The sequence below is a fragment of the Scyliorhinus canicula genome, chromosome 7 (assembly GCF_902713615.1).
Source record: "Scyliorhinus canicula chromosome 7, sScyCan1.1, whole genome shotgun sequence".
Classification (NCBI taxonomy): domain Eukaryota; kingdom Metazoa; phylum Chordata; class Chondrichthyes; order Carcharhiniformes; family Scyliorhinidae; genus Scyliorhinus; species Scyliorhinus canicula.
In genome coordinates this window covers 171,327,224-171,340,897 of record NC_052152.1, presented here as the reverse complement: position 1 = coordinate 171,340,897, position 13,674 = coordinate 171,327,224, and the positions used below count along the sequence as shown (strand labels likewise).

Below are 13,674 nucleotides of genomic sequence, written 5' to 3'. Positions count from 1 at the left end.
CTCTGAAAGAAAATGCAATTTGTGTCAATTAGTTCCTTCTCCACCAAGAATTGCAATGAATACGTCTAAATCAGTTTCATACTGGACTCTGAGAGCCAGCAAAGACAATCCAGCATTAATTGTGATCTTAATAATTCCCTAGATTCCAGAAAGGCCCGGTCGGATTGAAAAATTGCAAATGTAAAAAAGGCAATCCATCCTGTCAGTCTGAAATTGAATTTGATCCATAGGGCCAGAGGTGAACTGAGGTTCTGTAACCAAGTGTACCACCAGTCTGTACTGTGCTCTCACTTCATGACCATGTCCAGTAACCTTGTTTCCTCACTTAACAATGTTCTGTGTAGGTCCTCGAGGTGAGGGAAAGCGTGGAAAACAAGGACCACAGGGCTTGCCTGGCCCACCAGGCCGTCCTGGCCTGCCAGGTTTTCCTGGATCCATTGGGCCACCAGGCCCTACGGGACATTGTGATGTCTCTGCCTGCAGCACACCTAACCCAAGTAGTAAGTATGAATACCTCTTGCTGGATGTTATCACAGTTAACAGCTTCTAAGTTGGTCTTTGATTCAAATACACCTTCCCTCTTGCAACCTTTACACAAGAGATTTTGAATTTGACAATTCTGTTTCAGGCCTCTATGTTTGCTATTAATATTTTTTCACATTTTGTTTTAATTAGGTGAATCAGACAGTGAATCTGAGGGTGAATTGCAATACCTGCCTTAAATCATTTAACAGTTATGGAAGCAGTTCTTTTTTGTGTAAGGATAAATACAAAACGACCAGAACAAATCATTTCAGCATAATGAAAGTTCAACATAAAGTGTTCAGTTGAATGAGCCACAAGCACATTTCAGGTTTTGAGAACAGAAACATTTTCATATCACATATTGATGACACTGTAAGTTCCAACATGTTCTGTTCGATGGAGAATGGGGCAAGTAGGTGGTGACGTACGTAGGGCTGGATTCTCCGTCGGCGGGACCCTCCGTTTCGCTGGCAGCGCACTCTCGCCCACGGATTTCCCAACGGCGTCCGGGTGCCTAAAATGGGAAATCTCATTGACCGGCTGCCGGGACGAAGGATCGCGCTGCCGGCGAGGACGCGCCGCACAGGAAAACGGAGCGGCGGGACGGAGAATCCCACCCATGAACTATTCATCATATGTAAAGAAATCTGGTGTTGCAGAAGAGAAAAATGTCTGCTATCAGAAAGAATGTGTGTCGATCAATCCGATAATATGGATTTAATTAGATGCATTCTGAGTCGCAGAAAGATAAGTAAAGAAAAAAGACTTGCCTGTGGTGGCTAATGTAAAGTTAACTGAAAGGAAATTCTTTTGAAATTGTTTGCGTGTTGATGAAGAATGAGTGTTCACTGATGTCGCAGAACTATTGACTTTTGCCAAATGAGAATTTTGTATCTTTTTGAATGATGGTATCTCAATTTTTCTAGAAATAAATATGAATAAATAAATCGAGTAATTATGCATTTTGCTTCAATGTGCAGTTAATTTAGAGTTTGTGAAACTTCTTTTTGATGCAAGGGCAGATATTATCTTGTCACAAAGTATAAGCCTGGGGATGTAAAAATGTGAATCGTTCCCATTCAACCTCATTTCATGTGCACATCTATTCACAAAATAATTGTATAAATGCCCAAAATTAAATATTAATGTTTGTAAATGTACTTTTTAACTGCAGCATACTGTTTACTTAGATTGCTACCCAACTCATTTTAATGTCCAGAGCACTCTATCCAATCATTTAAGGATTTTTTGCCATTGCTTCAAGTTACTTTTATACTTGCAAATGTATTCTAGGTTTCTAACAACTTGAATAAAGGTATTTCAAACCAGAAGTAACAATAATTAGTTTTTTGCATGCATTTGGAATGGAAAATTTAGAATGGAATTAATGATAAACTTACCCATATTGAGTTGGAATAAGTCGGTGCACTGGATGGAAAGGTGAGAGGGGAATGTGCTGAGATTAATCCATTGAAGAATGCTGAGGGATGCACAGCTTTGAAGGAGGGGAATTCAGACCTGGAATAGTGGCCGGGGTGTAGCATCAATGATGGTTGGCTAAACAGGTTGTGCACCAGGTACATTTGAGTCTACTCTCCTTGCATCAGAAAGAGTAAAGATCGAGGACACATCAAAGGGAATGGCCAATTTAGGGCTTGGCACTGGCCGAGTGTAAATTGTGGAGCCCACTAACTTACCTAAACGGAGGCAGGAAGGAAGGCTGTGTACCTTGTACACCATGTTTTGTGAAACCTGTGGCTGCTTGAAAGATGTAATGGCAGAACTAGAGGAAATGGCCAACCTGGGTGATAAAGATGACATTCTGAGGAAAGAACTGAGGAACAGATTTTCGGCAATCCAACCCTGTCCTTGTAAGAGAGCAGGGGGGGACGAGGACCATCTCAGGATCGAGGGGCTCCTGGCATTAATGGAGCTTTTACTGTAAATAATAATGTGCACAGCGCAAGCCACTTTGTGATATGCAGTCATTTATTCTGATGTGGGCCAGTATTTTTGTCTTTTTATGGTTGAGAGGATGTTTGACAACCACTATTCAAAGGGAGACATAAGTGCCTTCTATGCCTGCTTACAGATCAGGTAATCTGCCCTGAGGCCGTCCCAACGGTGCACGGTGGGCTCAACGATGATGCCGTTTTTTGGGGGGGGGGGGGGGGGCAGAGCATCTGAAAAGTAGCCTTCGACGTAGATTTCGACGTCAAAACGGATTCTCCGGCCAATGCGATTTTGGCGCCGTCGGCGGCGAATCCAGCCCATTGTTAGTTTAAGTGAATAGGCAAAACTGTGGAAAATATATTTCTATGTAGGCAATGTGAGGTGATCAGCTTTCGAACCTGTGGAAGGCAGCTGCAAATTGGCTGACCTTTCACTATCCTATTTCAACATCGGCAGCTTTCAATTGTTTGGGATCTGACGGCCCATGCTACCCGCCCTCCACTCACTTATTAACCAGCAAAGGTACATTTATTCCCATTCAGGGAAAAATTAAGGTAAAAAGTACCTTAACAGCCTTATTAACTCTCTCAATTCGCTTCCAGCCACATTGATGAGAGTTCATTGCCTCTCCGCCTTCCCCCAACCATTTAATCCGGCCGTCATTTCCCATCCCAAGAGGTCCTTCCCTCCCATTCCCACTCGATCCTGAGACCATTCTCGCCATAAAACCCACTAGGGAAGGTTACATTAAAGTCCACAGCAGTATTGGTCTTGTAGTTCAAGGGCATGATTTAATGGCCACGTTGCACTGAAGCAATAGCGTAACACAGCTGTTAGATTGCAGGGGAGGCGAAAACTAGAACTGTGTTGGGCACCGTTCGCTTCGCAATCTAACTAGCCCACTCCCATTGGTGAAATCAGGAACCCGCCGTATGAAGCAAGAAACCATTAATTACCACTTAAGGCCAAGCTCCATACAATTAATGTGAATGACCCCCTATCTAACAGCCCCCCATGATCTAACCACCTCCTCAGCAAGTGGTCACATGGTTGATGATTAGTACATCTTATTATAAACATGATGCTAGCGAAAGGGCTGCTCTGGGGAGCCGAGGAGGTGAGTAGTCATCTTTGCTCTCGGGGCACTGGGGTTGGGTCCTTGTGCTCGGAGGGAGGAACATGTTGCTACCTGCGAGGAGGTACCAGACCTGGAGAGGGGGCCTGGGGAGGGCCTGTGTTACCAGCCACAGGGTGGAGGACAGGCAGCAGCAGGAGTGTCCAGCAAGCCCAGAGGGCCGGGGATATCCTTACCCTTGCCCGCTTCACAGAGGATGTAGTCTCGTCCATCATTTCCCCCACCCCTCCCTCTTCCCACCCCCTCCCCACCTCTCTCCCCATCCCTCAGCCTTCACCCTCCCCCTCTCCCCCTCCTTCTCCTTCCCCCTCTCTCCCCCCCCCCCCCCCCCCCCCTCCAATCCCCTACCCTGTTCCACCCTCTCAGGGTCTGTATAACACCACTCTAGGGTGATATGATTGTGTTGGCATTGTCAGTGGGTCACTATCGAGGGCAGGGAAGGGTGATGATAATCTGCTGAGAGTTTGGCGCTGGTGCTCCGCAATCTATTCCATAGTCTGGCTCCTGACTGTCCGCTGAGTGCTCACACACACACACCCATGGGCTGGGGGAGTGCTGTGGGGAGTTGGAAAGAGGCATCCATCCAGGACCTCCATGGCCGCAGAGCTGGGCAGAGAATTAGTGCTTGATCTGCATTTCAGAAGAAAGTGCCAGAGGCATCATATTTACCCCTTACCCCCAGCCCCTGTGCCCTGATCTCGACCAGCTTACCCTTCCATGCTCCACCGCCTATGTGAGTCCCAGGAGACACATCAGAGGTGGAGGCATCCAGCTGCCTACAGCGTCCCATGGCCTTCGATGCACTTGGCTTGCATCTGGAGACCTTAGGGCCAAAGTGCTCTGGCCCACTTGCTGGCAGCACATGCCCACTGTGCCACCCTGTTCTGGGTGCTGACTCCAAGACATGCCGTTTTCAGGGGGTTGGGTCATGGGAGAGCCAGTAGCTGCCATCATGATGCCACGGGTTGGCACCCAGCACTGCCTCATCCTGGCTGATGCCCATAGGGTCCTGGGGTTCACCTTGGGTTGGGGGGGGCAGCTGGATCGAGCCCCGGCTGCCACTGCATCATCTACCTCTGCCAACCATGGAGGCTCTCCAGTGTCTGCAGCACGGAGTCAACACCCTTGCTGATGCTCCTTAGTGACTGGGAAATGCTCTGGAACACCTTGACAATGCCCACCTGAGACTGGGTCATGCTGCACAGTGCCTTATCAAGTTCCACCTGGGACTGTGACATGTCCCCCAGTGACTGGGATGTGCTTTTGAGGAACTCAGCCATAGTTGTCACTGACTGAGCCATGTCTCGGCACCTCACTCATGCTGCCGATGTCGTGTACCAGGCTCTCCACTGTGGGGGAGTATGGGGGTTTGGGGTGGATGGGGGGGGGGGGGGGTTGGGGAGTATGGGGTCGGGGTGGGCCAGGATGGGTGACACTGCTGGACATTGGTGGGCCGGGGTACAGCCGTGGGCTGGGTGGGGGCGATGTCCAATGCATTCTTGTGGGGGCTGCAGGGTGGGACTGATGCCAGTGAGCCGGTGCCCACCTACCCATACGGCCCCGTGGAGGTTGTTGACCTTCCAGTCCTCATGGTGATGCTCCCTGAGTTGACGGCCATTCCTCCCAGGCGGCACTGAGTACCCTCGGGGAGCAGGGCATCCAGTCTGATTTTGACCGCGTCCAATAGTCTGGTCACATCGGCATCTCTGAATCTCGGGGCTGGTGTCCTCGATGGTGTGGTTGCAAGCTGTGTGTGGTTTGGTCTGCAGGATGGGAGTAAATGCTGCTCTCCCTTGTTTGCAGAGTTGAGCGTGGTCTCAGCGAATCAGCTGGTGGGACAGTCATTTGCAGTGTGAAACCCATGGGGCCTCATTAAGTGGTTCAATTAATGTTTTATAGCGGTGACGCCTCGCTGGGTTGAGCGTCGGGAAGCACACAGTAGTTTCCGCCCGCTACCACAATTAGAAACTTTTCCATTGAATCGCACCCCAAGGATCAAACACATGGTGGCGCCATTTGTAATATTTCATAAATTGGAGAGAAGTGCACTTCTTCTGTTAACTATTTTAACACAGATATTAGTATGTTTATTTTAACAGGGTTTATTTAAATGGTTAAATGAATGTTATGTGAACAAATTAAGACTTTGTCCACTTCTATCATCATTTTACCCAGCAACGACTTGCAGTCATTTTCTGCCTTTAATACAGTAAAACATCCCAATCTGCTTCAAAAGCGAAGTTGTCAAACAAAATGTGACACCAAGCCACGTCAAGAGCAATTAGGAATGGCTTCCTAGCTTGATCAAAGAGGCAAGTTTCTTTGAAGTTTCTCAAAGGAAGACAGAGCTTACAGCCCATGTTGCAATGATTAATATTGGGAACACGCAAAAGGTGCAGGATCGGAGGAGAGTAGAAGTCTCGTGAGGATTATAGAGCGGGAGAAGATTACACATGCAGGGAGGAGTGTGGCCATGGAGGATTTATGACATGCAAAAGGTGTTGCCAGACCAGAGGGCAACTTAGGTCAGCAAGTTCAAGGGTGATAGATGAGCGGGACATGGTAGGAGATAGGGCTGCAGAGTTCGGATGAGATCAAGCCTATAGAACATGGAAAAGGTGAGGCTGACCAGGAAAGTATTGAATAATGCAGAGTGGAATCTTGTGTCCTCCCCAGTGATCGGTTTGACGGCCATACTGACACCAAAGCCGCTTGCCCAGTGCATTTCCCATTGTGGGGGGTCAGAGCAACACTTAGGGTGGCAGAATCAGACTTCCAGCATGCTAATGCATGCATATCAGCATTTTGTTTGATCCCGACTGCACGGGGCGGGTAGCCCGCGACAGGTGGCGATGCGGGAGCGGAGACTGGGGATGAGCTGCTGTCCGCCGGCAATCCCATTTTTTGGTCGACGTTCCATTCTCCGCCTTACCAGATTCCTGATCGAAGCAGCAGAGAACAGAGAATCCCAGCTGCCATTAAGGGAAATTGAGGCCATTGGAAGCGCACAGCATGGAATAAGTAAGGTGATGCCAGAAATGGAAAATTGGTGAAGAAAGAGTAGACACTGGACTATTTGGAGAGAAAAAAAGATCAAGAGGAGACTGTTTAGAACCATAGAATCCCTACAGTGCAGAAGGAGGCCATTCAGCCCATTGCGTCTGCACCAACCCGCCAAAAGAGCACCCCATCCAGGCCCTGTAACCCCAACTAACTGTTGGACATTAAGGGACAATTTATCATGGCTAATCCACCTAACCTGCACATCTATGGATCATGGGAGAAAACTGGAGCGCCAGGAGGAAATCCACGCAGACCCGTGGAGAAACTCCACACAGACAATCAGCTGAGGGCAGAATCAAACCCGGGCCCCTGGCGATGTGAGGCAGCAGTGCTAACCACTGTGCCACCGTGGTTTTAATATTATGAAACGTTTTTATAAAATGAATAGGGAAAAATTTATTCACTGGTTGGGGAGTTGTTGTTGAAGGAAAGAGACTTTCTGTTGTTGGCAATTTTAGTCACCAGGTTTATGTATTTCTGGACAGACAATCCAAACCTCCAAACTCAGCTTTCCCTATTTTTGGGTCGTTTTACTCATTTTGCTGCATCACAAGCTGCAATCCTTCTTTACATCTGCTGATGTTTTCCTCTGGATTTTTCCCACACTCTTTTCTTTTGTTCCTGACTTTTGTTCTTTCATTCATTCCTTCTGGCATATCAATTTAAAGCCTTGCTCACAGGGCGATTCACACACCTACGACACACCACAGCCCTGTTCAATGAACAGGCCGACCACAAAGCAATCAAATAGCCTTCGGAATTTGCTCTCCCTTATTCTCATTCATTCATGGAATGTGGGTGTCGCCGGCTAGGTCAGCATTTATTCCCCATCCCTAATTGCCCTTGAGAAGGTGGTGATGAGCTGCCTCCTTGAGCCGCTGCAGTTTATCTGGTGTAGGTACACCCCATGGTGCTATTAGGGAGGGAGTTCCAGGAGTCTGACCCAGCAAAGCCCAGGCAGAATGATGAAGAGCAAAGAACAGATGCTTCTTTTGGTTTGCTACTGTTAAAATAGCGTTAGTCATGTTGAAAGTGGACAAACCCTTTAAATTACTTCAATGCACAGAGGAAGATTTATTTATGAGAGGGACAAATATGTAAAATAGGCCAAAGTTATATTTTTCCTTGATCAGCATTTGTCTTAATTCAAACTAAATCAACTTTGAGAAACGCAATGCAATTCATCCCTGGTAATTCTAAATTCTGGTTTGGAACAAACTGACCCTCATTCCAGTGGGAGGGAGGGATGAAATAAATTGAGATGTAAGGGGTGATTTTAAGGTGTAACCATTTTTGGGACCTATCTTTTGAGATTTTTCTCTTTTCCAATGAGGGGTTTCATTCTTAATCTGCCCTTCTGAGCACGTGGGAGGGACACATGCCAGAAACTAGTTGGGGTCCTTCTTTAAATTGAGATCAGGTTTCAATAACACCAATGGGACAGTTAATTTACCCAGAAGCCTGCGTGAGATGTAACTTTTCTACCAGGTCAACCCATGGGTCGTGATGCTGGGGCCAGAAGATGCCAAATAAGGCAAATTACTTCGTTTGACTTTCCTTGTGGGGCTCAGGAGAGGAGGGCAGCCCCTATTCCAGGAATCCCTCCCTTTACCCAACTGGATACTTAATTGAATGTTTGGGATTGTTTGTCCAGTCCTCAGTGATGGTCTGCTATAGCGCACCAGCAAGTTGGACAGTTTTCAGCCTATTCCTCCCAAACTTCTGCCCATTGCTGACTGTTGTCTCAAGTTAAAATTGAAACTATGGATGGAATTTAATCCCCTCCCACCTGGCAGAAAGTTCACAGGCTCAGCTATGTGACTGAAGGGAGGGTGCACGGTGAAAATCCTGCCCCCTCCCCAGATTAGGTCCAAGGTGAGACGTCTTCCCACCCAGAGGCTAATTAAAGGCCCGCTTAGGCTCTTGTCTCGTTGCTGCTGCTGGGTGTTCAACCAAAGGCGGGCAGAGAACTCACCATGTGGACTGCCCTGCACCAGAGGGCTGGACAATTTAATAACCCCAGCGGCAGGGTTCCTACTGCCAATTAGAAACTTCATGGGCTGGATTCTCACAAAATGGGACTATGTCTCCACACCAGCGTTAAAGACGCTGGAGTGTTACTCCTGAGATTCCGAGAAAAAAGATGGACAAATTCAGTGCCCTGCAAGGGGCTAGCAGGGACCCGGAGTGATTCTCGCAGCTTTAGCTGCGGATGTGGGCCTCCGCACTTCCGGTTTGGAGTCCATGCACGCGGACGGTGGCGGAATCCAGTGGCCGCGCCTAGCTCCATGGTGGACTTGGACTGTGGAGGCAGATGCAAAAATTAGACACTCCCCCCCCCCCCCCCCCCCCCCCCCGATCGGCCGCGCGCCTGATCATCTAACCGCGTGGATTTAACCCCCAGCCACCTAAAAGGCCCACCCCGGTGTCCGATCCCCCCCCGACCCCAGGCAGCAGCGGACTATGTCTGCAGCCGCCACACCACCATCCCGACCGGCAATAGGTGGTTAGTTCCACGCCGTCAGGAACTTGGCCAGTCGGGAGAAAAGAGTCGCTGGGCGGGCCTCTGTCAATGGGCCCCCGGCCGCGCGGTGTACTCCGCAATCACGCCGATTTCCGCGTCCCGGAGAAGCGCCGAACAGGCGCCAGGCCCGATTTCAGTGTGAAGGTGGATTCTCCGTCCCCGCACCAAACGTGATTTTGGCGCAGGATTGCGGAGAATCCAGCCACACTTCTTTGGGGTTCCTGGATGTTAGGTCAACGATGGTACTGTTAGATTTCGTACAGGGTGATGGGCCCACCCTTATCCACTTCAAATTCTGCTCGATGACTTTTACAATTTGTGCCGGTTTGCTAAAAGGAAACAATGTATTTGCATAAATATTTTTGAATTCCAGCAATCAAATCATCAACTTGTGTACCAACCTGTGTCGGTACAGATGTTTAATCCAAGATGTTACATTTGTGACAAAAGCAATGTAGTGAACAGATTCCACCTGCCTAGACAGAAAGATCCTGTGGAACTGTTCGAAAAAGAGAAAAGGTTTCTTTTGCTATCTTGGCCAAAATCCTCAGCCACCATCACCAGAAACAACTGCCTGTGGGCCTTGCTGTGCACAAATTTACTGCTTTATTTGACTGTAACAAAATGACTATATTTCTGGTGTAACTCATTGTATCTGACGATATTTGGGATCTCTCTGAGACATACTAGGCACAACATAAATTCCAATGTTTCATTCCTTTCTACCATGTTAGCAGTTCAAAGACTTTGATGGGCATTATGAGAAATGAAAAGAAGCAATTACCTTCATACACAAGTTTCCATACACGGTTAAATTATTGGATGTGCCTCCTCACTGTAAGGGTGTGTAGTAGCTAAATCCAGTTGTTTAACCATAACGTATAATTTTGTTTTATTGCTTGCTGTCTGTGTGATTAAGCACTATTGCACATCACTTTACAACCTTTCATTGTCTGGAGATAAAATGAAACTCACTATGTTGAAACATACATTGTCATCTGATTCCCTTAAGATTATTCATAGTTGTCTAAACTTTGTGTGGTTGCTAAGAGAGGGCACTGTCATATTTTCCATTGCATGTGGCCCTTCAACATGTCCTGGATGTTGTAGTTTGTAATTTGTTTAAATGGGTTGCTGAGTTTATGAAACAGTAAATTTTCCTATTGAATAACCTGTGCTAATGTGTACAGCTGCACACCACACATGAGGTGTTTACAAGCCCTTAGTAGACAATAACTCAGTTGGAATCCACATATCCGAATCCCAATTCCTGGTCAATTACCGGACGACAGGATCGCTTTCTTTCCTGTACCTCCCTTCGTTCACTCAGGGTTGTTCTTTTCTTCGCCACCAGCTCCCTCATATTCCCACCACTCTGTTTTTCTTTTCCAGTCCAGACATAACTTTGCAAAGTATGTCAGTCTGGCCAGTCAGCTTCTGTACACAGGCTGAGGCTCCACTGGCAGTAACTTCCTACACAACCAATGTGCTTAGGTCACCGACAAAGCACACAGAACACCACAAGAATTTTGAAAATGACAACAAAGTGTAACTATTTTATCTTCAAGTAAATATGCCAGGATGTGCATTATAAATACACATTAGGAAAACAAGCCATGGGGTAACCTTGCTCACACATTTGTGGTGAGCAATGTAATTTTGCGCCACGTGGACACACAATGCACGGCATCAACATGCTATTGCTGTGGAAATTCCCTCTCTAAAACTTTCCATCTCTCTTTCCTCCTTTAAGATACTCCTTAAAACCAAATTCTTTGAGCAAGCTTTTGGTCATCTGCTCGATGTGGCTTGGTGCACACTTTTATTTGATAATTTTCCCATGGAACGTTTTACTCTGTTAAAGGAGCTACATAACTTCAAGTTCTTGTTGAGGTGACAATCCTCAATCAGCCGAATGTGAACATTTTGCTCTGAATAACTTCTTAAACATCCAGTAAATACCAGGATTCGATCGTGCTGTTCTTTGGCTTCTAATGGCAAAGCAGCTGTCTGGGTTACTGGAGTTTTTATGGGAACTCATTTTGTTTTATCTCCATCTGGGAGCTGATATCGTTGCTTGACTCTGAATGCTGTTTGTTTTAAAATATTCTGCCTGCTATTTCTTTTTTGCAGGGCTGGTTCAGTTTACTTTATATTACATTTTTGGACTAAACACAGACTCCGGATATCCTACAGATTGTTATTCTTAAACTACTGAAAAATTAAAAGCACCAGATTTTTTAGAGATGGCAGTCACCTAATTTAAAGCTGGAGAAAATACGAAACTTGAGATTTTGAAACTCTGGCCATACTAGAGCACGTTCTTTTACGAATAACTATCGTCCATCTTGACTCTTCTGCTACTAATGGTTGGTAAATGGGAATTGAGTGAAAAGCTCCAGTTTGAAGAGCTGGCAAAGGCACTTTGGCTGAATGACCTTTTCTGTGCTCTTATTTCTGTGAGTGCAAAAATTCAGATGTTACCCATGACCGTGCAGATGCTTCCTGTTGGGTGTTAGAGCAATGAAGAAGATGAAATGCAAAAGCCCAGGGTCCGTCAGTAAGCTGTGTTGAGCTATGGGGAACTAGAAGGCCCATGGAACAGCACCTAGAAAATGAACAAATTTCTTCACAAGAAATGTTGACAAATTAGAATTATTAGCAAATGCCAGTCATATCACATGGGATTGAAGGAAAAGTGAGGCTTGTGATTTTTAAATTCTAGCCATAGTATGCCACTTCCTTCTGCAATGACTTTCCCTCCTCCTGACTCCTCTGCTCGCGAGGGTTGGATGCATTCACACACTTTATTGTGATAAATTAGAGGAGACAACCATGTTATGAACATGTACAAACAAGGGCGATCAAGACCAATAAGCAGGTGGTGTTTGAGGAGGGTAGAATAGTGTCGGATGTGGGAGGCCGGTACATTATGGGTCAGTGGGAAACTGGAGGGGATGGAGGTTGTATTAGTAAATGTGTATGCGCCAAATTGGGATGATGTGGGGTTTATAAAGAGGATGCTGGGGAAGATACCGGTCCTGGACTCGCACAGGTTGGTCATGGGAGGGGACTTCAACACAGTTATTGACCCTGCCTTGGACCGGTCAAGCTTGAAAATGGGTGCTAGCAATGGCAAGGGAACTAGGGGGGTTCATGGAGCAGATGGGGGGGGGGGGGGGGGGTGGATCCATGGAGACTTGGGCGGCCAAGGGTGAAGGAGTTCTCCTTCTACTCACGTGCATAAAGTGTACTCCCGGATCGATTTCTTCATTTTGAGAAGGGCCTTACTGGCAGGGGTGGTGGACACAGGGTACTCGCCGATCACAATCTCAGACCATGCTCCGCACTGGGTTGACCTGCAGGTTAGTAAAGACAGTAACCAGCGCCTGCACTGGAGGTTAGATGTGGGACTTTTGGCTGACGAAGTGATGTGCGAGTGGCTGAGGAAATGTATTCGGAACTACCTGCAGGTCAACGACACGGGGAAATTTCAGCAGCGATAGTCTGGGAAGCACTGAAGGCGGTGGTCAGAGGGGAGCTGATCACGGTACGGGCCCAAGGGGAGAAGGTGGACAGGGCAGAGACGGACCGACTGGTTAAGGAGATACTACAGATTGATAGGAGGTATGCGGAGACCCCATAGGCAGGGTTTTTAAGGGAACGGCAGAGGCTACAGGCGGAGTTCGGCTTGTTAACCACAGGAAGGGCGGTGGAGTAGCTGAGAAAGGCAAGGGTGGCGACCTATGAGTTTGGAGAGAAGGCCAGCAGAATGCTTGCACAGCAACTTAGAAAGAGGGAGGCAGCGAGGGAGATAGTGAAAGTAAATGATGGAGATGGGAACCTGGTTGGAGATTCAGCAGGGGTGAATAAGGAGATTAGGGATTTCTACAGTAGGCTGTATAGGTCGGAACCCCCTACGGGGCCGGAGGGGATGAGGCACTTCTTGGGGGGCTGAATTTCCCAAAGGTGGATGGGGAGTGGGTAGAAGGGCTGGGGGCCCCGATCGGGTTGGAAGCGATAGTGGAGGGTCTGAAGGCCATGCAGTCGGGTAAAGCCCCGGGGCTGGACGGGTACCCAGTGGAGTTTTATAAAAAGTTCTCTGGGAATTTGGGGCCGGTGTTGATGAGGATGTTCAATGAGGCAAGGGAAAGAGGGGTGCTGCACCCGACGATGTCACAGGCCACGATTTCGCTGATTCTGAAGCGGGACAAGAACCCGGACCTTTATGGATCTACAGGCCAATATCCCTGTTGAATGTGGACGCCAAACTGCTGGCCAAAATCTTGTCCTCCAGGATTGAGGATTGTGTTCCAGACGTTGTGGGGAAGACCAGACGGGATTTGTTAATGGTAGGCAGTTGGTGGCCAATGTAAGAAGGCTGTGATCATGATGCCCCCGGAAGGTAGGGAGGTGGAGGAGTGATTGCAATGGATGCAGAAAAGGCTTTTGATCAGGTAGAATGGGATTGTAG

At 47.5% G+C, this 13,674-nt stretch overlaps 1 protein-coding gene across 1 annotated transcript in view; it reads left to right on the top strand.

Moving 5' to 3' along the window:
• The window catches only part of LOC119969537 (collagen alpha-1(XIV) chain-like), a 200,277-nt gene extending 199,801 nt beyond the window's left edge, over nt 1-476 (top strand). Inside the window, 1 exon segment of the mRNA XM_038803265.1 lies at nt 345-476. The gene's annotated coding sequence lies outside the window, so the exon portion shown is untranslated.
• Nucleotides 477-13,674: the final 13,198 nt, after the last annotated feature.